Source organism: Papio anubis, chromosome 5 (genome assembly GCF_008728515.1).
Source record: "Papio anubis isolate 15944 chromosome 5, Panubis1.0, whole genome shotgun sequence".
Taxonomy (NCBI): domain Eukaryota; kingdom Metazoa; phylum Chordata; class Mammalia; order Primates; family Cercopithecidae; genus Papio; species Papio anubis.
Window position 1 is genome coordinate 55,458,877 of NC_044980.1, and position 19,680 is coordinate 55,478,556.

The window sequence follows — 19,680 nt, forward strand, 5'->3', positions numbered from 1 at the left end:
AAGACAAAGACCACATAATCATTCCAATGGATGCATAAAGAGCATTTGACAAAATTCAGCACCCTTTTATAATAAAAACTCAATGAATTTGGTTTAGAAGAAACCTCAAAACAATAAAGGCCATATATAAAAAGCTAACATAATACTCAGCAGTAAAGAGTTGAAAGCTTTTCCTCTAAGATCAAGACAAGGATGCCCACTCTCACCACTTTGTTTTTTGTTTTAAAAAATAGAAATTTATTTCTCACAGTTCTAGAGGCTGGAAGTTCATGATCAAGGTGCCAGAAAGATAAGGTCTCACTCTGAGGTCTCTTCTCTTGGCTTGTGGGTGGCAACCATCTCACTGTGTGTTTGAATGACCTCTTTGTTGCGCCCTCACTTCTATTCAACATAGTAGTCTTCCCTCCATATTCATGGGTTCTGCATCCATGGAATCAGAGGGTCAATTATACATATTTTCAATCCACTGTTGGTGGATGTGGAATCCTCAGTTATGCAAGGTCAACTGTACTATACCATTAAGCATTCTACTTTTTAAAAATGTTTTACTTATTTATTTGGAGACAGGGTCTCGTTTTGTCACCAAGGCTAGAATGCAGTGGCATGATCACAACTCACTGCAGCCTTGATCTCCTGGGCTAAGGCAATTCTCCCACTATAGCCTCCTGAGTAGCTGGGACTACAGGCATATGCCAAAATGCCTGGCTAATTTTTTATTTTTTGTAGAGATGGGTGTCTTACTGTGTTGCCCGGGCTGGTCTCAAACTCCTGGGCTCAGGTGATCCTCCCACCTTGACCTCCTGAAGTGCTCAGATTATAGGCATGAGCCACTGTGCCTGGCCTGGACTACAGCAATCTCAGATTTTGGTATGGGGTCCTGTAACCAATCCCCTACAGATACGAAAGGCAGACTGTATTGGAGGATCTACCCACAGCAATTATGCAAAAAAGAAATAAAAAGGCATCTAAATCAGAAAGGAAGAAGTTAATGTGTCTCCTTGTAGACAATAGGGTCTTACAACTAGAAAACCCTAAAGAGTACTGGGTGTGGTGGCTCACATCCATAATCCCAGCACTTGGGAGGCCAAGGCAAGGGGATCACTTGAGCCTAGGAGTTGAAGACCAGCATGGGCAACAAAGTAAGCCCCCATCTCTACAAAAAAAATAAAAAAATTAGCCAGGCATGGTGGCGCACACCTGTGGTTTCAGCTACACAGGAGGCTAAGGCAGGAGGATGGCTTGAGCACGGGAGGTCAAGGCTGCAGTGAGTCATGATCGTGCCACTGCACTCTAGCCTGGGTGACAGAGCAAGATCCTGTCTCAAAAAAAGAAAAAAAAGAATGAAGAAACTAGAACAAAGCAGGCAGAAGGAAGGATAAGCAGCTTGCTGAGTCTGTTCACTCTTTTTCCCTTGCAGGACGCTTGCTCCATCTCCTCCTGCCGTTGAATGTCAGATTCCAGGCTCTTTGGCCTTTGGACTCTGGGAACTTGTACCAGCGGCCTCTCAGGGGCTCTCAGGTCTTTCACCTCAGACTGAGGGCTGCACTGTCGGCTTTCCTGGTTTTGAGGCTTTTGAACTTCAAACGAGTCACACTACTAGCTTCTCTCTCTCCAGCTTGCAGATGGCCTATTGTGAGACTTTGCCCTGTGAGCCAATTCTCCCTAATAAACTCTCTTTTATATATATACATATATCCTATTGGTTCTGTCCCTCTGGAGGACTCTAATACAGACTTGTGAGTTTGTCAAGTGAGATTTAAAACCATTTACTTTAGGTATGGGATTGGGTCAGTACAATTTTTCTTTTATATCCCTTATGTCAGTGGTTTTTAAACATGGTTGAAAACCAGAATCACCCAGAGAGAGATTTGGATTCAGTTAATGTTTGGGAAAATTCTGATGGGCCAGGTTTGAGAATCTTTTCTTAAAGCTTCATAAATCATTCTCAGACATGACGACACCCATGACAACATGAGCAACAGGCATAAAATACGTGACAAAGGATTCAGTTAAAGAAGGTCGGAGCAGTGTGAAGAAGAAGCGAGAATGACCCCCGGACCAACCAAAGCCCGCGCGCGCTGCATCTCGCGTCCAGCTCCTACCTCCCGCCGCGTCGCCACCACGCCCAAGAGAAAGGCTGAAGGGGATGCTAAAGGAGATAAAGCCAAGGTGAAGGACGAACCACAGAGAAGATCCGCGAGGTTGTCTGCTAAACCTGCTCCTCCAAAGTCAGAGCCCAAGCCTAAAAAGGCCCCTGCAAAGAAGGGAGAGAAGGTATCCAAAGGGAAAAAGGGAAAAGCTGATGCTGGCAAGGAGGGGAAACAGACCAGGCACAGAAAGCTGAAGGTGCTGGAGATGTCAAGTGAAGTGTGTGCATTTTTGATAACTGTGTACTTCTGGTGACTGTACAGTTTGAAATACTATTTTTTATCAGGTTTTATAAAAATGCAGAATTTTGTTTTACTTTTTTTTTTTTTTAAGTTATGTTGTTAGCACACAAAACACTTCGTTGTTGTTTTTGGGGGAAGGGGCATATGTCACTAACAGAATGTCTCAAAGCTGGATTGATGTGGGGAAAACACCATTCCCTTCCAGTTTTGACAGACTTCCTCTTGGCTCTCAGGAGGAGGGATTCCCTGACTTTGACACACATGGCCACCTTGGCACAAAAGCCTTGTGGTATGGAAAAAGAAGTTTGTTTTTATGTCCTCTTCTCCCTTTCTACCTTTCAGCACAGACTTAACTCCCTTAAGCCCAGACATCTGTTGGGACCTGACCCCTAGTCAATGGTTACCAGTGTGTCAGGCAATCTGGACTTTCCAGTGATGCCACTGAGATGGCACCTGTCAAAACAGCAGTGGTTTCATTTCTAGATTGTGGATCTTCAGATAAATTCTGCCATTTTCATTTCACTTCCTGAAAGTCAGGGTCGGCTTGTGAAAAGTTGTTAAACAACATGCTAAATGTGAAATGTCAACCCTCACTCTAAACTTTCCCTGTTCAGACCATCAGATGAAGACTTCATTGGGTTTTATAGTGGCTTTCTGATTTTTGGTAGTCCATTGAAGAAGGGAGTTTGAAAGTTGTTGTATACTGTTAACAACTGTCTGCCCATGTCCTGCCTGAAATACCATGATTGTTTATGGAAAGTATCTTTAATAAAGCTGGATACAGTTTGGCTTGGGGGAAAAAAAAAAAAAAAAGGTCACTCAGGAATGATAAGGCTTCTGGGTCAAGAAGGGCAGGAATAGGAGGTGCAATCAATGCTGGAAAAGATTAATCTGGGGTTTCAAAAGAACTCATGAGAGATGTGAAATATGGGGACAGATGTTTGAATCAGCACATATATCCAGGATGTAAACTAACATTTTATATCAGGGACGATTGCTTAAAGTTCTTAAGTATCTGTGAAAGAGAAAATCACTACCTACTATATCTTGTATCTTAGTAAATTACAGAAAATTAGACCACAAGCCTTGTAATTTAGGCAAACAAAACTGATGGAGAAACGTTAAAGATACTAGTCACCTAACTTTCTATTTTTCAAATGGCAATGTTATAGAATCAGGGAAGATGCTTTCATCTGCAAGTAACAGAAAACTCAAAATGGCTTAACCAGTAAGAGGATATGTTTTCTCATAGTATAAGAAGTCCAAAGATAGGCGAGTTCTCCTGAGTTGGCAAAATTCTCTTTTGTCGTTTTTACGGAAAAAGATAGTAGCAACCATTCCAAATAGCACATTCTCATACACCTTTATTTAGAGCAGTGAAAGAGAATTTTCTCTGTGTCTCTTTTTAGGAGCTTCAAAATCCTTCTTAATGCTCCTCCAGAGGCCCTTAAATGACCCTTCCCAGAATTGCATCACATGCCAACATTTAAACCAACCACTGAAAACAAAAACAAAAACAAAAACAAAACAAAACACTGGGACTGCAGTGATTTCTTTGTTAATCTACATTTTACCGTCCCATCCCACCCCGCAAGTCACAAGCGGAAGCACATGACCTCAGGGAGAAAGGAGAATCCCAGAATAAGGAAGAAGAGTGGTTAGCTCACATGGAAGAAGGAAGGCTGAGAGACAATGCTGCCTGTAGCCGTGACACAGAGATTACCCTGTAGTGTCTTTTCAAATATAAACTGAAGCTTACAGCCTAAGCCTATCCAAGTGATCTCTACCTCTCCTCTGATAGGTGCTCAGGCTAAACTAATCTTGATTTTCGTTTAAACAAAGCATGATCAATAAGTGAATATGTTAAGTATGCCCGATAAACATACTTTGCAACACCATATAAGACTTGTTAGTGAATTTTATATCTGCTATTTAGAAGTATCTTGTGCCATTGTCTCTTTGATACAGATAACACACTATAAACCTATAAACACAGAGAGCTTAGGGTTGGGCTACTACTTGTAATTGTTGTTTTATCACTTCCATGAACTCATGTTGTTCTGACAGGTATACAACATATTTAAATAAAATAGATGTTTCCCATCCCCCAATAATAGAACATATTACCACGTTTTCTATATGAATTAACTCAGGCCTGTCTTTCAATTAGGTTTAAAAGTAATCATTTCCATGTCAAACAGAACCTCAAACAAGTATTTTTACCATCCTTTCCACTCCCTACTACTCCGTTATTTCATCTCAATTTTCACTTCCTCATTTTCCCTTCATAAAGGGATTTATTAAGAATTAAATGCCTCTAGAAAGGATAACATATGTGCATGACCTACCAAAGTAATTCAGATTGCATTTCTGTTTGGCACAGGCTCTTCAGTATAATCATGACAAACTAGATGTTTACTCACCAACCTCAACTAGTTTACATGATAACTGGTAAGAAATGAAGGAGTCCTAGAAGCCAGTGATACAGCAACAGGAACCACTAGCAAATACAATTCATGTAAAAACCTTATCACGAGTGTTAAACATTGTGCTACTTATTGCGCTTATTTTTACTCTTATTGATAATAGACGGCCTCTCAATCTAAGCAGAGCAATCAGTATCCTTCTGAAGTCTCTGGTCCTAACTCAGCATTCTATAACTGGAGAGACAGGGCAAACTTAGAAAAGAGTCAGAGCATCTTTAGGGGAAATAAAGGACCCACTGAAGTCACCATCAAGTATAAGCTCAGTGCTAGGCAGTGCGGAATGGGAGGATAAATACAAGGGCCCTACTCTCAGGCAGCCTTAACATGTGCAAAGAGTCTGGACTCTGGGATGAATAAATGTGAGTAAAGAAAAGCATCCTAAAAACTGTACAGATGATAGTGACCACTGGGACCAACTGGGACGTCTATCAGAAGAAGTGATAAGTACCCCAAAGGCAGTTTAATTCTTGTTTGTAATTCAAGTGCTAGGACTTGAATAGTCCTAGTCTTGAATAGAACAGGTGCTTAATAAATATCTACTGAATGAATTTAAAAATGTTGTAAACTCAGAAAAATAAGGGAAGGCAAGAGGGACAGACCAAATGCTCCATTTCTTAGGCCTTCTTCCCTACTTTTTTTGAAACAAATACAAAATACTCCTCTCATTCATTTTCTCTTCAAACATAAAGTAACTTTTGAGCATCTGTTATTGTGCAAGAAGTGCTAAGCAAGACACAATATTATTTTTAAAATATGATTCCTAAATTCAAACAACTGAATCTGGCAGGGAAAAGGTACCTACTCAGATTTCTACAATGCAAAGCAGAATGCAGGGGCATGCAAACAGTTCACACTGACTGCAAAAGTCTTTAGGAATGAAGAGTCACATCTGTACCCACACGTGACCTAGAAGAAAGGCATAATGGAGGAAAGGACACATGAGCTGAGCCTTGAGAATAAAATTTCAATAGGGCAAAAATGTGCACAGCTGAGAGAAAGGAGAGGCCTGCATTGCAAGTAGAGAAAATTCATTTGCTTATTCAACCAATATTCTGAAGTATATGTTATAGGCCAAACACTTTTTTAGATGACAATGATACAGTAGGAAACAAAACAAAAATCCTGGCTTCATGAGATTATGAAAAGTTGCAGATGTGTTTCCAAAATGTTTGTTGCTACACTTGGCAACATACAGGGCTAACGATGGAAACAACAGGAAGATCAAGACAGGAAAGGTAGATTACAGCAGTGGCACCTGATTCTGGAGGAACCAAAGGCCAGCGAGGCTAAATAATTTCTTTAGAGTTAGTTCTGTTGACCATGAGGAGTCATTACAGGTTTCTCAACTGAGAAATGTCTTAATCAAAGTGGTGCTTTGGAAAGATTGACTGGGTGGTGGAATCCAGGGCTGGGTAACTAAGGGTGTGGTTTAAAAGCAGGGAGAGCAATTACACAGTATTGCATCCTATTGGGAAGGATCCAGCATAAGCCAGTATTGCATCCTACTGGGAAGGATCCAGCATAAGCATCACTTCCTTCAAGATGTCATTCTTGATTCAGCCAGTCAGGGCCAGGTGTGCCACTAAGGTATCCTCAAAAGAATCCCTCATCTATGAGAGCACTTCCTGTACACAGTATTGCAAATCTATTCTTATGTTTTCTACTCATGAAGAGGAAAGAGACTGAGCCTCATCACCTCCGTGTTCCCAGGGCCTAGACCAACGCCTGGCATGTAGCAAGAAATATGTGTGGTATGAGGAAATATCCAAGTGTTATGGATTGAATTGTGTCTTCCCAACATTTCCTTGTTAAAGTCCTAACCTCCAGTTCTTCAGGATATGACCTTATCTGGAGAAAGAGTCTTTCTAGAAGTCATCAAATTATAATGAGGTCATTACGTGGTCCCTAATCCACTATGACTGGGGTCTCTATAAAAAGGGGAAATTCAGACATAGACATGCACACAGGAAGAACACCCACCTATAAGCCAAGGGGAGAGGCCTGTACAGATCCTTTCCTCACAGCCCTCAGAGAGAACCAACCCTACCAACACTTGGATTTCAGATTTCTCATCTTCAGAACTATGAGGTAATAAACATCTGTTGCTTAAACTACCTAGTTTATGTCACTTTATTATAGCAGTTGTAGCAAACTAATACACCAAAGTGAAGATGTTCACTCAACTTGAAGAAAAATCCAAAATTGGAGCCCAGGATTAAGGCCAGGGTTACCTATAAAGAGAAGCAATCATTGTCGTGGGAGCAGACTAAATCTCTGTGAGAAATAATATAGGAGGAGACATGGCAAAGGGTAACACTTAGGGGACACCAGTGTTTAGGAATCAGGAAGAGCAGCTGAGACAAATTTAAAGAAGGAATAGCCAGAAAGGTGCAGAAGGAAGCTGCCTGGTAGGAGCTTCAAATACTGCAAAAAAAGAAGAAGAAATGATGGAAAAAAAAAAGTAACAGAAATTTATTGTCTCACAGTTCTGGATGCTAGAAGTCTAAAACCAAAGTGTTGGTAGGGTCGGTTCCTTCTGAGGGCTGAAGGAACTGTTTGTGGTCTCTCTCCTTGGCTTGTGAACTGCCATCTTTACGTTCACAGGAAGGCAGCCCCTCAGGGAACACCCATGTTGGCGAATAGAAAGATAATCCAGGGACAAACATAAAGAAGCAAGTCAGAGAGCTGCAGAAGGGAGCTTCTACTTTGGTATTGGTAGCAGCTGCAAATACAGAAAAAAGAAAAATAAATGGTCAAAAGAAAAACTGCCCACAAAATTTCAGAGAGGCAACCAAATAAGGAACGGCTACACACAAATGTTCTAAATTGCAAAACGCTGTGGCCCAGGAAAGGGTTGGGAGCACAGTGGCGTCTACAACATAGCAGGGTTCCTAACCCAACACGGCCTCTTTCTCCAGCTGCACTGGGGATGCAAAAGAGCCTGAGAATCCTCACAAGCAACCCCACATCGGAGGAGAAGCAAATGGACTAACAATCCTAATTTTTTTTTTCTCCAGGTGGTGAACGGAACAACAGGATTGATTCTGATTATGGAAACTCCATATACTAGTAAACAGATAAAAATGCCTTAAAGGGAATGGGATGCAACCTATGAGGTGGAATGAATCTTGGTATGAATATTGAAAACTACTTAAAAGTGAAAATACAACCCAGGTTCCTGAATTCTTCTTTCCTTCACTTTTCATGTCCTCAGGCTACAGGAAAAAATGACTATGAACTGAAATTATCAGCCCTCAAACTATTGCTCAGTGAGAAAAAACAAACTGGCTCAAAAATACTGAGGGAAAGAGACAGCAAAGCACCCAAATTGTATCAGAGCGAGTCTGACTAGAGGTGCCCTAATATTCATTTGATGAAAAAAAAAATCACTGGAAAACTTTATAAATAAACTGTAAGGGGAAAGAAAGCAAAGCAAAAAGGACCCAGAAGACAAAAAAGAACCAAGAACAACAAAAGGTAACTAAAGGAACAAAAGGAAATTCTCCAGAAGTGTTTTGAGTTAAAAACATGTATTCACAAAATGATAAAAGAATAAAATGGAATGGGAGACTGTAGAACCAATGAAACAAATTGAGGACCGAAGCATCATTAGCACACTAAAAAATAAATCAGAAACAGCCAGAAACAGAGTATTCAGAGCCAAGCAGTGATTTCTAGGTATAGGAGAAAAACTGAAGCGTTCAAATGAAAATGATAAAGGTTAAAGCAATATATATGTAAAAAAAAAGGAGGGCAAAGATGATCCTAAACAAGGGTAATTGGTCTTTCTAAAGTACAAGATTCAACCAAAGAAAAAGTAACATATTCAAATACATAACAAAAAATAATTTCCTACTGACTTTATGACAGACTGAGAAAACAAAATTGTAACAAAATCTGATGCATAACAATCAATAGCAAGACAAATCCTGATTAAATTGATGAACTCAAAGAATAGGAAAAAATTCTTATGCATCGATGCAGAAAAATCAAATTAAAGAAATCAAAGAAAACCTAAATAAATGGTAAGTGATACCATGTTCATGGTTTGGAAAACTTAATATTGTTATCAATTCTCCTAAATTGATCAACACAATTCTTATTAAAATCCCATACGCTTAGCACATGACCCAGCAATTTTACCCTTAATATTAACCCAAGAGAAAGACTTATATTCATTCCAAAACTTGTACATAAATGTTTACAGTGACTTTATTCATAGTCACCCAAAATAATAAACAACTGAAATTTTCTTTGACTAATAAATGGATAAACAGTGGTATATCCATTCAATGAATTACTACGCAGCAATAAAAAGAAAAAGGCTACTGATACAACATGGATGAATCTGAACTGTATTTCTGTTAAGTGAAATAAGACAGACTCCAAAGAATACATACTATGAAATTCATTTATGAAATTCTGGAGAAAGCTAAACTATAAAGATAGAGAACGTGTCAGAGGTTGCCTGGGGTTGGAGGATGGAGGGGGGTTCACTACAAAGCACAGCACAAAAGAATTCTGGAGGGTGATAGAAATGTTATGAGAACAAAATGATTTTTTTCTTTAAAAAATAGTATTAAGAGACTGGTGAAATGTTGACAATTTTTGAGAATGATTGATGATAGTACATGGGTGTTAATCTCTACTTCTGTGTATGTCTGACAACTCTATTTTAAAATGTTTAAAAATGAAAAAAAGAAAATGTTAAGGATGACAACTGGTATTGGTAGTGTCAAAGAATCTAAAGAAGAACACTAGTTCTTCAGTGTTGAGTGAATATGAAGAAAAAACCTACTGAATTATGAAACTAGCTAATAATTTATAAACTTCTACAGTATAATACACAGTTGGGTGGCAGAAATCAAACCTAGGCTCCAAGGAGTGAGGAGGCATTGAAAGTAGCTTGTCTTGATAAATATAAACTCATCCCAGAGGAAGGTTTGAACTGGAGGGACTTCTAGAGTTTGTCTAGCTGTGATGACTGAAGTTCTGAAGGATTTTTCAAGAAAGAGTTGGATCCAACACTCAGCTCAACCGACTTCTGGGATCACTCCCTTTCTATGATCCAGTTACTCAAGATACTTATTTATAGGAGAAAGAAAGAAGGTAGTAGAGAGAAGGACAGACTTATTTCAAGGACGAAAACATCTTGAATACATTTGTAAGGCCAAGAAAAGTTGGTGGAAGAGGAGAAGCTGAAATTGCACGAGTGTTTAGGGATATGCCTCAGGCGAAAGCTTTGATTTCACAGGAAATCAGAAAAAAGTAGGAAAATACAGAAACCATAGCCTCAAGTGAAGTTCCACTGGCCACAAATGCAAAGCAGGCACGCAAGATAAAGTCCTTATTTTAGCACCTGCACTCAACCTAAACCAGCTAGGGTTCTAAAGCATATTTGCATTTCAGTCAGCTGGAAATTCACAGTAAGTATTTCACTGAAACAAAAGCAGAATAGGTAGTTTTCTAGATAAGCCACAGACACTGACTTAGCCCACCATCTGAGTACATTTTAGCTGGAGTTCTAGTTTTGAGAAATGGAGAGATGATTGGCGCAACAGAAGGAAGGAACAGAAGGGTGTAAGATCCCTTACACCCAGGGATCTCATTCTGTCCTAAATCCATCAAGGCCTTAAATCCACCAAAAATGTCCCAAGTACACAACTGCCTAACTCTCCTCAAACAAACAAACAAAAAGTCAGTTTATTAAACTGCAACACATGTTGGCTACATAATGGAAAGAAAGTAATTTCATCATTAATTCTGAAGCTTGAATGTACATTAGGCTTTCCTGAGGTACTTGGTGAAAGATATTTCCAGGGCCTCCCCCACAGGCAATCTCATTTAGGTGGTCCTTCAACCACACTTAGGGAAACACAGCACTATGATTTTCTGGTTTTGTTTTTTAAGACAATGCTTGTTAACACAAATGAATCTTTGAATGTTTTAGGTACTTAAGAAAATGGAGCATTTCTTATAGTATGAAGGAAAACATTTGTGGGCAGAAGAACAAAAGAAGCAGTTTGGCCCAGTTTAAGGCAGTACCCCTAGGATCCTCCTCCTGTTATATTTTAATACTTAACACATACCTTCATTTCCCATTCATGGGTGAGGACATGGACACTGGAATCACATACTGAAGGGAAAGGGAGATGGTGAATTCATTCATTTATTAAAGGCTTTTCATGTGGATTTTTCTAAGCCCACTGCTTATCTAAACTTCTGTTTAAAAGCTTCTACAGGCCGGGCGCGGTGGCTCACGCCTGTAATCCCAGCACTTTGGGAGGCTGAGGCGGGCGGATCACAAGGTCAGGAGATCAAGACCATCCTGGCTAACACAGTGAAACCCCATCTCTACTAAACTACAAAAATTAGCCGGTGTGGTGGCGGGCACCTGTGGTCCCAGCTGGCTGGGAGGCTGAGGCAGGAGAATGGGGCCTGAGGCGGAGCTTGCAGTGAGCTGAGATCGTGCCACTGCACTACAGGCCTGGGCGACAGGAGCAAGACTCTGTCTCAAAAAAAAAGGTCGGGCTGTGGCTCAAGCCTGTAATCCCAGCACTTTGGGGAGGCCGAGATGGGCGGATCATGAGGTCAGGAGATCGAGACCATCCTGGCTAACACGGTGAAACCCGTCTCTACTAAGAAATACAAAAATAGCCGGGATGCAGGGTGGCAGCCTGTAGTCCCAGCTACTCGGGAGGCTGAGGCCGGAGAATGGCGTGAACCCGGGAGGCGGAGCTTGGAGTGAGCTGAGATCCGCCACACTCCAGCCTGGCGACAGCCACTCCGCCTCCCAAAAAAAAAAAAAGTTTCTACAAAGGCCGGGTGGGCATCGTGGCTCAGCCTCCAGGTCCTGCACTTTGAGAAGCTTCCAGGCGGCGGATCACGAGGTCAGGAGATCCGGAGACACATATCCCTGGCTAACACACAGTGAAACCCGCCTCTACTAAAAAATACAAGAAAAATTAGCCGGGCGTGTGGCGGATGCCCAGTCCCAGCTACTCGGGAGGCTGAGGCAGGAGAATGGCTTGAACCTGGGAGGCAGCCAGGTGAGCCGAGATCGCACTCACTGCACTCCAGCCTGACGCACAGAGACTCCCCATCTCAAAAGAAAAAAAAAAAAGCTTCTACAGAGAATTCATGTTAGAAACATTATTTTATTCAAAACTGAAGATAGATTAGCCCATTACCTATACGTGATTATTCAGTGGAATCAATAATTACTAAAATACACAAATATGCAACCCTACAGCACATTATATGTAACCAGTACTGATATTCCACTCTTGTGCTTTAGGACAGGCAGGACAGTTTTTCAGGGCTGGCATCTGATCTGATTCATTGGACAGCCATACCACACTAGTTTATTAATATTTTGGTTCTAACTCCTGCACATACCTCTATATTTGGGAGTCATTATACTGCATTTCATTTGCAGATATGTTTCACCTCACCTAGAATTTTGTAAGTTCTTGTAGGGTAGGGTGGAAGGGTTTCTTAAGCAAATTTGTATTGTGTACAGTACTGACTCAGGGGAGGTTAGTCAAGGACTAAATATCCATGGTATTCATCAATCAGTAAAGAAATTCTCATAGCTCTACTGGGCAGTAAGAAGGCCCAATTTTGTCAGTTTCAATTTTAACTTAGAAGAATAAGTAAATAAGGTATATTTCTCTGTAAATAACTCACATGACAAGGTCAACCTCTCAGCTTTCTGTTATCTAACTGTATTCTATTTGTGCTTCTGCCCTTTACTGAGAGGCTGTATTTGATATTCTCAAAAGATTTTCTTCACTGAGATTGGTTCTCAAAAACTTGAGGAATGCGTTTTCATTAAGGTCAGTTGTACTTTTTTATTAAAAAAAACTTTGTGAATTAGCTGCATTTTATTCATTTGAACTATGATCACTCATACCTAGAAGGAAAAAATAGTATATCGTATGTGTGTGTATATGCACATACTATATATATAGAGAGAGTACTATATATAGTATAGAAGACAGTATAGTCATTAGCATACTGGGCATTCTAAGTGTTTCTCTTTATTGGCTTCAGTGTCTTTCTCAAGTAGTCCATCTGACTTATTTTCTGATAAGTAGCAGGCACCTTCCTCTTTCCCACTACATTTTGTTAGACTAATAAATAATGACATATTCCTGAAAGGGGAAATGGAAAAGGTAAAAATAAAAATAAATAAATAATGACATACCAAGAATAAAAGATTAGAAACTGAAAAACTGGGGCCTGTATAACTCACACAAAGGCCATCAACCTTTGTCTTCACGGATGTATATATTTTTTTCTTTCATTTATAAGTGGCTGGTTTATATTTAGATTATCTCAAGAGGAAGGGAAACAACTGTGTATAGGGATTCACAGAAAAATAAACAATCAGCTGAAAAGGTCTAACAAAACGTTGACTTTGAAAATTTCACTTATTTTCCTTGAAGTTTTCTACCCTTCCCATCGATGATAAACCAAGATCATATAATGGAAAATTTCAAACCAGGGTTAAATTCTAAAGTAAAGCTTCAATTCAAGCCCTTCCCCTACGAGAATTAGTTTTCCTGATTTCTCCTTCTCTCACATCTAAGGAGAACATTTTAGGAGATTAAATTTCAGAACTTCAAGGTTCCATCCAGGTTACCTTTATGTCCTTTTCTTTAGGGAACCACAATTCTACCTATTCTACATTTCCTAGTGGAAGTACTTATCACCAGAGGGCTAGGCAAGGCCACATGTTCCTTAATTAGGAGTACAGAGCTAAAAATCTGGTGTCTGATTATTAAATGTGCACAATATTTGGGTGTAATCGGCATTTTAAAAATTCAGTAATGTCCATTATAAATAACTTATCTAGACAGACTCAATAATAAAAATAACTGGTTAAAATAAAACGAACCACCTGTTTAATACATAAATATATTGATAAGAATGAATCATTGTGACCTGGGAGAGTCTTTTCTTCATACCCCTGCACTTCATACCCCTGCACTGGAGGATTTCTCCCCTCAATCTTTGGTGCTCTCTTTTCTTTCTATTGAGTTAGTTACAACAACATGATGATAGGTTTTTCAAGGTACTTTCTAAACTCAGCAAGTCACTGGTCTCTAACTGCTCCATCCACCACCTGGTGATCACAACTGAGTGTAACAGACATCATGCTAGCCACATCAAACCCTTTTTCATTATCTGTGGGAACCAGTTTATCCTCTGAAGCACCAATTGCCAAAATACATGCTTGAGGTAGGTTAATAATAGCAGAGAAATTCTTAATTCCAAACATTCCTAAATTGGAGATCGTAAAAGTGCCACCCTGGAATTCGTGTGGCTGTAGTTTACCCTCTCTTGCTTTGGTTGCTAAAGAAACATCATCATTAGTAATGGTTTCCAGCCCTTTTATATGTGCATTAAACACAATAGGTGTGATGAGTCCTATAGGAGTACTGACTGCAACACTGATATCAACAATGTGATTTTGTCTCATAACTGTGTCCATCCAAGAAGAATTTGCTTCGGGAACTTTTAGACATGCCAAAGCTGAAGCTTTTATGATGAAGTCATTGACAGAAATTTTGCTTCTCCCTTCTAAAATCTTATTAAGTTCTTTCCGTACCAACAAAACTTCTCCCATATTTACATCTATAGAAAGGTAATAATGAGGTATGGTTTGCTTTGATTGCATTAATCGTTGTGCAATAACCTGACGAATGTTGCTAATTGGGATATCTGTGAAGACATCTGTAGGAACTGGTGCCATTCCAGGACCTGTGGGAGGCACAACAGCTGCTGGAGCAGGAGCAGCTTTACTAGGCACAAAAGAGTCAATATCCTTCTTGGTGATTCTACCATCTGGTCCTGTACCTTTTACTTGTGTAAGATCAATCCCTTTCTCTACTGCCAACTTCTTTGCAAGAGGGCTAACAAACACCCTTCCCTTTGGTCCAGCAGGAGTAGCTGGGCAGGGTGCTGAAGGTGTAGGAGCTAAAGGCTGGGGAGTTGGAGGAACAGTGGCCACCGGGGGTGGGGTAGGTGGTAGTGCTTGTGGTTTTAAATCTGTTACTTCAGTTGGCCTATAGTCAGCAAATGCTGATATATCTGCCTCTTTTTCTACAATGATACAGAGTAGGGTTCCTAGAGGGACATCTCTTGTGCCTTCAGGGACCAGGATTTTTGCCAGATAACCTGCTTCCTGTACTTCAAAACCTATAGTGGCTTTGTCGGTCTCTATCTCTGCCAGTAAGTCTCCTTCACTTAGCTTCTCACCCACTTTTTTTTCCCATCTCTGAACTGTGCCCATGGTCATGGTGGGAGAGAGGGCAGGAAGAAGTACCTGCATGTGAGGGGGATATGAGCTACCAGGAGCCTGAGCAGAAGGTGTAGGTGGTGAAGCAGTGGCAGCAGGGGTTGGTGCTGGGGCCATCTGTGGGGTAGGTGCTGCTGAGGAATCCAATGTATAATTTTTAAAAGCCTCAATATCCTCAGGCTTGCCAACTGTGATACAGATGATCGCTCCAATGGGAACATCCCTGGTACCTTCAGCAACAAGTATCTTTGCCATATAACACTCCTCCAGGCTCTCAAATCCAACAGTGGCTTTATCAGTTTCAACTTCTGCAATTGGGTCACCTTCGTTGATTTTGCCCCCGTCTTTTTTTTCCCAATGGGCTATGGTGCCTGACTGCATTGTGGGGGAAAGAGAAGGCAATGGAACCTTCTGATGCGGGGGAAGACTGTAACAGCAGCAGCCGGGTGACCCCAAAAGCTGCAGCAGTAAGCGGTTCCGTGGCGTGGCCCCAGAGCTGGGGGTCCAGCCACACAGTGCCCGGACTCCGCCATATCCTGTAGTCGGATGTATGTTTTTTAAGACATCCATGTTGTATCAATAGCCTTTTTCTTTTTATTGCTTTTTATTTCTTTTTATTCCTCCATAATGGGTTATGGAGGGAGTGAGTTACTTACCAGGAGAGTGAGTCTGTTATAAAAGCCAGTCTAGCCAACTCTCATGAGCCCCCTCACCATGTGATGCCTTGTACCATCTCAGGACTTTGTAGAGAGTCCCACCAGCAAGAAGGCCCTCACCAGATGTGGCCCCTTGGCCTTGGACTTCAGCCTCCAGAACTGTAAGGAATAAATTTTTTCTTATAAATGACCCATTCTTTAGTATTCTCTTATAGCAACATAAAGGGTAAGACACCTAATCTCAATCTTAATCTAAATTTTAGAAAAAGAACATAAAAGAGAAATATAATTCCAGGTACGGTGGCTCAGACCTTTAATCCTAGCAATTTTGGCGGCCGAGGCAGGAGGATTGCTTGAGACCAGGAGTTTGAAACCAGTCTGGACAGCACGGAGAGACCTCATCTCTACAAAATTGTTTTTTAAAAATTAACTGGGCATGATGGCACACACCTGTTGTCCCAGTTACTCAGGAGACCAAGGCAAGAGGATCACTGAAGCCCAGTAGTTTGAGGTTACAGTAAGCAATGACTGTGCCACTGCACTGCAGCCTAAGCAACATAACAAGATCCTCTCTCTCAAAATAAATAAATAAATAAATAAATAAATAAATAAATAAATAAATGAAAAGAAAAGGAAATATAAAGAATAAAATGCTATCTTGAGAGGAAATGAAACAGTTCAATGTTTAACAAAGAGTTTCTTGCTGTTAAGTTTGACAATAGAGAACCAAATTTATTGCTTGGTATATATTTAATTTTCATCAGAAAATGTGTTAGAATAGAAAAAAGTTTTACTGGTTGTGACCTATGTTGTTCAATAACAATAGTGACAAGCCCTCTCTAGGCTGGAGAGGACAAGTTGCAAAATTTAATTGGAAAAAAAAAAAAAGAATAGGCATATAATAATGAAATAAAGGAAAGGGATAGTTCTTCAGTAGATCTGACAGACTGTGATTCAGCACGGCAGGGATTCTGGATCACAGCATCCAGAAAAGGGATGCTTGATGGAATGTGTGACTCTTCTCAGGTAACTATCTTGCTTGGTTAAAGGTTTCCTCTCTCACTGGAATTATAAACAAAGGTTAGGAACCTCCCTCTTGCTAAACCCCAAGGCTTCTCCTAAGTTTTTGTCTACTCTGATCTGCCTGCAGTCCCTCATTGTTGACCTCTCCTTCCTTCTCACAGCCCTGACCTTGGCTTCCACAGTATAGCATTCATCGCACTGGCCTCAAGCCTTTCCATCATTTAGCTCTTGCTTCTTTTGTTTCGTTGGTTCTTTTCTTCATACGCCTGCACTGGAGGATTTCTCCCCTCAATCCTTGGTGCTCTCTTTTCTTTCTTTTCTTTTTTTTTTTTTTTTTTGAGATCTGAGTCTCGCCTGTCAGCCCCAGGCTGGAGTGTAGTGGCCGGATCTCAGCTCACTGCAGCCCGGCCCCGGGTTCACTTCATTCTCCTGCCTCAGCCTCCGGAAAGTAGCTGGGACTACATGCTCACCACCTCACTCAAGGTTTTTGTATTTTTTAGTAGAGACGGGTTTCACTGTGGTTAGCCAGGATGGTCTCATTTCCTGACCTCGGATCCTGCCTGCCTCGGCCTCCCCAAAGTGCAGGGATTACAGGCTGAGCCACCGCTGCCCGCCGTGCTCTTTTCTTTGTATCTACTTGTTCCTAAAAAAAATGGCAATGACTCCTAAGTCTACACTCTGAACCCTAACCTTTCATCCATGCCAGAGTCCATTTTTTCCAACTGCCGATAAACATTATAATTTGGATATTCCACCATCACAGGAAGCCTAACTAATCCCAAAAGGAACTCATCTTGCCCAGCTTCTGTCTTCAACCAACAGGTTTCTTTATTCATCGCCTTCACAGGTGTTAATGGCTTGACTTTTCTTTTACTCCAAACCATTGGAATCATCTTTGACTGTGTTCTTTCACCTCCAACCTGTGAGCTGTTACAACTTGACTTTTCTCAAGTGAAAATGTTCCCCACAATTCTTACTGCTAACAACTAGAACTTCAGTTGACACGTGTATTACTATAACTGGGCCTGGATAACTCTTGCCTCTACTCGTATATCTCTTAAATCTATGCTTAGGGTTAGTCTTGTTAAGAGAAAAAAACAGTCCTAAAATACCACTTTCATCACCTTTTCCCCTTTCCCTATTTTAAATTACATCAAGTCCCAAGTTCTCAGCTCTACTATCTGACTCCACTCTTCTCATTCAACACTCCCTACTGCCCTCCGATACAAAAATCTCTATTTCCCTTCAGTAAGTTATTTCTCACCTGCTCCCATTCCTCCCTCCCAATCTCAGGAGTCATCAACTCTTTGTTTTTGTTTCTATCATATTTTTTTTCTGTCAACAGAAACAGGGATTGTTACTTCAGAGAACACTTTTTAAAAGACCACTAGCCTGGTTGTAGTACAAAACGGATTTGCCAAGAGGAGAAGCGGGAGCTAAAACTGGACAGGTAGATTGGGGCTGACTAAGAAGGTCCCTAAGGGCAAGTGCATCACAGTCTTTTCTCTTAGACAGTTAGTTCTCAGGCAAAAACACTGAAACAATCATCAAATTATGGTAAAGCCCAGACAAGCAAAACAAAATACGAAGGTCTCCCTTGTGACCACCACGTATGAGATTTGTAAGAACAAACATTTCCTGCCATGGGAACTTTGCCACTGTCTGCCTCAGATGAAAGCAGTTCCTCTGCTTTCATACATTAACCAAGAGGCTCAAAAGCAAGGTGGCAACAAGAACGAACTCAGCTAAGTTACTTCTCTGACAAAAGTCGGAAAGACTTCTCAGTTGCCCAAATCAGCCTGTGCCAACCTGGAATCCTCATTATCAAAATCTTTTGCAATAAGAAAGCTGTCTTGATTAAAGTTTTAAAAATTGGTGGTTCTGAAAAGAATAAAATTTTCATAATGAGTTATTACGAAATCTGTGAAATGGGTCAAAAATGCATAAGGAAGAAGCAGAACCACAGGTGACAATCAGCCTTCTCATCCAGCCTCAGTAGTCATCCTGGAGTATTGCTCAAAAGTCAAAGAGGTGTTAACAGATTCTGTGAGACGATTGCAAAGTTTTCTTGAAACAAAGGGAGCTGACCCAGCATATCACACACAGCCTCTACTTCTTGAGGCAAAGGAGTACAGTGAGTTACTACCCAAGTTATCCAAGAGAATAACAACAACGCCCACTAACTGAAGGCTCTGGGTCATGTACTGTGCTAGGTATTCCACTGACATTATCACATTCAATCTTCCTAGCAGCTCTATCAGAGAAATGCCATTATCTTTATTTTACAGATAAGGAAACTGAAGCTCAGAGAAGTTAAGGAACTTGCTCCAGATCACATAGTTATTAAGCTGTAGAGGAAGTGTTCAAAGTTCAGGGTTCCAGTCTATGCTCATCATGATAGCACACAGCTTCCCAGTGTGAAGGGCAGTAAGAACAAGATGGTGAAATGAATTTTGTCAATCACCCAACATTTATTAACAGCACACTAAGCACTATGCTGGGCTTAATTGTGAATGGTAGGCAGAAAATACAGGGCTGGAGACTCACCTCCACTCCATCCCCATTTACTGCTCCTAAAATCCCTATCCCATGAAAAACATCACATGAACTACATTGCAACTAATTGCCAGGAAACTATAAGTGGACCTAACAAAGCATATGAGCTGATAGTCTTAAATTCTAAGTATATACAGAATTTTAAGTGGTAGACTTTAAACATATGCTACCAAGCTGATATATAATAAACTGAAATCAAAACTACTATTATACAATAATCAGCCCACATGACTTTTCATAACAAGTGTGATTTTAATTGGATT

The 19,680-nt window shown here is 40.6% G+C and overlaps 1 protein-coding gene and 1 pseudogene across 2 annotated transcripts in view; both read right to left on the reverse strand.

Moving 5' to 3' along the window:
- The window catches only part of ELOVL7 (ELOVL fatty acid elongase 7), a 64,627-nt gene extending 48,463 nt beyond the window's left edge, over positions 1-16,164 (reverse strand). The window contains exon 1 of the mRNA XM_021939378.2: positions 15,839-16,164. The gene's annotated coding sequence lies outside the window, so the exon portion shown is untranslated. The remainder of the gene's footprint in view (positions 1-15,838) is intronic.
- LOC103885125 lies at positions 12,826-15,849 on the reverse strand (annotated as a pseudogene). The gene has a single exon (XR_001903410.3). The product of XR_001903410.3 is annotated as a dihydrolipoyllysine-residue acetyltransferase component of pyruvate dehydrogenase complex, mitochondrial pseudogene (transcript).
- Positions 16,165-19,680: the final 3,516 nt, after the last annotated feature.